We start from the raw sequence: 5,196 nt of genomic DNA on the forward strand, positions 1-5,196 counted from the left end.
ATAACTCCTGAAAGTTCATGCTAGTGGACCTTCAGGATCCTAGAAAACACACACTGATGCCTAGCAGATGTCAGAACCACAGCCGAGTCTGCCTGCACCTTCCCAGCTGAGGTGTGTATCGGGGGGGGCGGTCCTTGCTGCAGAAGCTGGCAGAGGGGAGAACTTGCTGGTTCATCCAGGCCCCAGGAACGATGCCTACCTGGCCCACCACAAGCATTTAGTTTCCCTCCAGGAACCTAAAAGTGTTTGACTTTGGGCTTCAGATCCAGTAGTAGCTTCCCAAAGCCCTGATCCAGGCGGCCCTACCAGCAAAAGACAGTGTACTACAGCTCAATCTACCCGGCCACATGGCACTCCACCCCAGACACAAGGCTACAGCCTTCCACGGCACTTACAAACCTCCATAATTTGACACAAATGTAGTTTTTGAACATAATTTCCCATTTCTTCCATTATATATTCTACAGTGCAGCTGATCTGTGAGAGTATTTACTGTTCTCCAAATACATTCCAGAGAGCTGTACCCTCTGTCTGGAATGCTTCCTCTATGCCCACCTCACCCATCTTTCATGGTCTAGTTCAAACTCTGACTCTTCTTAAAAGACCTTCTTTATTTCCATAGTCAAAATGAATCCCACCTTCCCTTCTTACTGTAGCATCAGCTTATATACCTATAAAATTACTGCAACCAGATTTATATTATGGTTAGTCTTTCTGTCCTTATCCATTTTTGAACTGTCGAAAGTCAGAAATCTTCTCTTTTTTTAAGCTTAGCTCTGCCCCTCTTCCTATCTGCATATCAACTCAGTTCCTAATAAAATATCTTTCTTGTAGTAGATGAGGAGCAGTGTTAAATAAATCCTTAAAGGAACACTGGGTCGGCACTGGCTTTTACTGCCATCTACTGACCAGATGTAGCTTTCTGCCTACAGCTGTCTGAGTTTGCAGGGACCACAAACATTTCAAATTCACCCACCTGTTCTTTTCTTGTATTAATTCCTTCTTTCCTTTATTTTCCCCTTTTAATTTTTTGTACATTTTTTCTTTGGTTTACTAATTTATCCTTCCTGTCAACTAACAAATTTTTATCATCTTTTAGCTGATAAACATTGAAAGTAGTTAAGAAGTACTGTAAATATGACCAGATACACAGAACTCCCATTTCTGACCAAGGTGGAGTATGTCCACTACAAACCAACCTTCCCTTATTTAGAATTACAGGCTCTGGAAAAATCAATAAAATGATTCCTTAAGAACTCTGAACAGTTAAGAGGGTAAGCAGATTAGAGAGGAACTCTAAAGAAAATAGGTGAGTTTCCTCAGTTATTTATTCCTCTTCTGTTTTGCTAAATTTGACCTATGGGTGGATCCACTGTAAAATGTAGCACAAGGTACAGGCAGCAGATGCACTAAAAATGATATTCTCTTTCTGGCCAAAGTACTGAGGAAAGGTCCCCTGAAGAAACTGAGGAACATGGGAGGCTAGGGAATCTCCACTGATTTTTTTTTCTAGTTCTCTTTCCAGGTCTGCATTACAGGCAACTTGTCATTAACCTGCACTTTGGTGGTCATGGGCATCCAACACCTAAAATCTGAGAGAAAACTCAAATTTCTGGCCAGAAAAGATAAAAACACCACCTCTTCTGCCAAGGATCTCATTGAGGAATTTTGCATCTATGGTTATTAAAGACATTGATTCATAGTTCTCATTTTTGATTGAATCCTTTTCTGGTTTTAAATCACAATAATGCTAGCTTCCAGGAATGACTTTCGGAGTACACCTTTCCTTTCAGTTGCCTTAGAGTTTGAAGAGTATTAATATTAAGCCTCCAGAAAGTTCTAGCAGAATCTGGCAGCGAATCCATCAGGACCTGGGCTTTTCTTAGTTAGTAGGTTTTTATTACTGTTCCAATTGGATTGCCTATTAGTGGATTATTGGATTAATCTCCTAGTTCATTTTACTCTTTGTATATTCTAGAGAATTTATCATTTTCTTCAGAGTTCTCTAATTTATTAGCAAACAGATTTGTGAAGTAGTTGAAAATCATCATCTGAATTTTGGTAATGTCTGCTGTGATTTCACCTTTTCACCTTTTCCATTTCTAATTACATTGACCTGGATCGATCGATCGATCAATCGATTGATCTATCTACCTATCTATCTTTCTTTCTTTCTTCCTTTCTTTCTTTTTTAGTAAAATTGACTAAGAGTTCGTTTATTTTGTTTATTCTTTTAAAGAATCAGCTCTTAGGTTCACTGCTTCTTTTCATGTTTTCAGTCTCCAATTTATTGATTTTTTTTAATATTTATTTATTTATTTAGTGTGTGTGTGGCCAGCTCAGCCCACCAGGGGGCGGGGCTGGCTGGCATGTGGTGCTGGGGGATTGAACCAGGGTCCCTGTGCTTTGCTGAGCTTGTTCTAAGTAGGTGCTTTAGACCACTGAGCCATCTCACCAGCCCCGACTTTATTTATTTTTGCTGTAATATTTATACTTTCTCTTTTTGTACTAGCTTTAGATTTTTGTTGGTCTTCATTTTCTAAAACCTTGAGCTGCATCATCTTCATCATTAGATTACTTATTTAGTTGCACTTCTTTTTTCTAATTTGTGTATATTCACAGCTGTAAACTTCTTTTCAAAGACTGTTGTGATTGTGTCTCAGAAGTTGTGGTGTATTTTCCTGGCATTATCATTGAATTTTAAAAAGTGTCATTTCTTCCTTAATTTGTTCCATGACTCATTGATATTCCAGAGTGAATTAATGTACACGTGTTTGGATGATTCCTATGATATCTTTTGACACTGAACTGAGATCTACTTTCATTGTACTATGATCTACAGATATACACAAGATAATTTTAATTATTTTGAATTTACTTAAACAGGATTGATTGAGTAGTAAGTGGCCTATTTTGGAGAAAATTCTATGTTGAGAAGGATTCTTCTGCGGAGAATAATGTGTATTTTGTAACTATTGGATGAAACACTGTATGAAGAAGGTTTTGTTCAATTCTGATATTTCATTGTTGACTTTTTGTCTAGTTGACCTATTTATAACACTAAGGTATTGAGTTCCCACTGCAATTATATTAATGTTTATATGATCTTTTATTTCCAAAGTGTTTGTATTATGAAGTTGAGTGCACCATTGTTGGTGCATATATATTTATAATCATTATCTCTTTCTGCTGAATTTTCCTTAATTAATATATATGACTTTCTTTGTCTTTTCTGATCATTTTTGGCCTAAAATAATTTTTTTCTAAAAACAGAATGCAACTACCCCTTGTTTTCAGGTTCTTGTTGCATGCCATATTACTTGTCATGCTTTTAAAATTAGTTTTAGTGAGAAAGATAGAATGAGACAGTTTCAAAACAGGTTAGTAGGACAGTTACAATAATTAATACATTGCATATTGTTGTCTTTTTAGTACTTATGCAGAGAATAAGATGTGGACATGATCTCTTGTCTAAACAATATTAGTACAAATCTTTCTTCTCATTGAACTAAGATAAAGTAGCTGTACATCTAACCTAACTATTTTGTATATACATATATATTTTTTTCAATACAAAATGGTCCTTTATTTATGTTCCCCTTTTTTGTTTTGTTTTGTCAGAGATGGGTGTTCCATTGCTGTTAGAAAAGCTATATTTGGAGAAGTCTTTAAAGGACCTTTTCATACTTGATGCCAGTTCAAATACTGTAAGTACTTGAATTCAGCAAAATATCCTAATACAGTTCAAAGTCCATATTAGTTGTGGGTTATCAGCAGAACTGGCAATGTCAGAAGTTGTTCACATGAACCTTTTCAGTTCAGCATATTAATATGGTATTATTTTTATACCTTGCGTTTATACTTTTTGGCAGGATGTTTATGACCAAATTAAAACAAGACCTATATAACTAAAAATATAATTTATGTGTCTGACAAGGTCAGTCAAATCCCCTCAAGATTTACCCTGAAGCCATGTACAGTAGCTTGTAGATCTTTCATCATCTGGATGAGTCACGGCCATTGCTTGACCAATTTGCTCTCTATGAAAGCCTGAGAGAATTTTTTTCTCTCTAGGTGACTCTCCTTTGGCACACTATACATCGTCAATCACTTTCCTCTGTGGCCCCATAATCTCTTGAACAGAAATCTGCAAATTTTAGTTGTTAACTATCAAGAAGAGAAGCTTAATGGTATTATTACCCTGTAACAGAGGCAGTTGAGATTAACATCACTATCTGAATAAATATCAAACGCCTTAGACATAACATGGAACTGGTATTTTCCAACAATCATAGATATTCTAAACTTTCAATCTCTATAGAATATGAAAAAAATTACATATTTTTACTTAGAAATAAAACCATATATAACATTGTAGCAGGATAATCCTGTGACATTTTTTCTTGTCCCTTGTTTTCTTTTGTTACCTTTTTTTATATAAACATTTACTTTAAAGTGACTATAGCAACAATTGATATGACATTAGAAACAGTGTGCAATTAGAAGACCAAAATGACAGGTATTTCAAGCATGGTTTTAGTGTTACACATTGCTATCCTCAATGTAGTTGATTAGTTCAGATATCAGCATATAGAGTTGGTTAAGGTGAGAATTCTACCCATTAACTGCTATTTTCAAAAACCTGATGTAAGTTTTTAGGACCATTGCCTTAACCATCTTGGTTATATAAATGTATGGTTTTGCCTGTGCCATATTTCCTAACTTTTCTACTTTATTTCTCTTCATTGTTTAATCCCTAAGTTCTCACTTTCCATTTAACTGTGTCATACCTTTCAATTTTTATTTCTTCTTTTGAGTTCTTACACTAGTCAGACAATACAATATTTATACCTGTGGGTCTGATTTATTTCACTTATGAGTATGTCTTCAAATTGTAACCACTTATATATGAAGGCTTCAAGCTTATTATTCTTAATAGCTAAGTAATATTCCATTGTATAAAAGCACCATATCTTTTTCTTTTTTTTTCTTTTCACAGTTTTATTGATAAACATATAGCAATGAGACAGTTTCAAATCAAATCGAAAGTACAGTTTCAACAAATAATACATTGCATATATTCTTCTTAGTGGTTAATTGCTGTACAAGATGCACACTTGTGATCCTACTTACAAACACCATTAGAAAAAATCATTCTATTCATTAAGAGAATGCAACTATATATCTATCCCAACC

Source organism: Octodon degus, unplaced genomic scaffold (genome assembly GCF_000260255.1).
Source record: "Octodon degus isolate 3935 unplaced genomic scaffold, OctDeg1.0 scaffold00017, whole genome shotgun sequence".
In the NCBI taxonomy this organism is placed as follows: Eukaryota; Metazoa; Chordata; class Mammalia; order Rodentia; family Octodontidae; genus Octodon; species Octodon degus.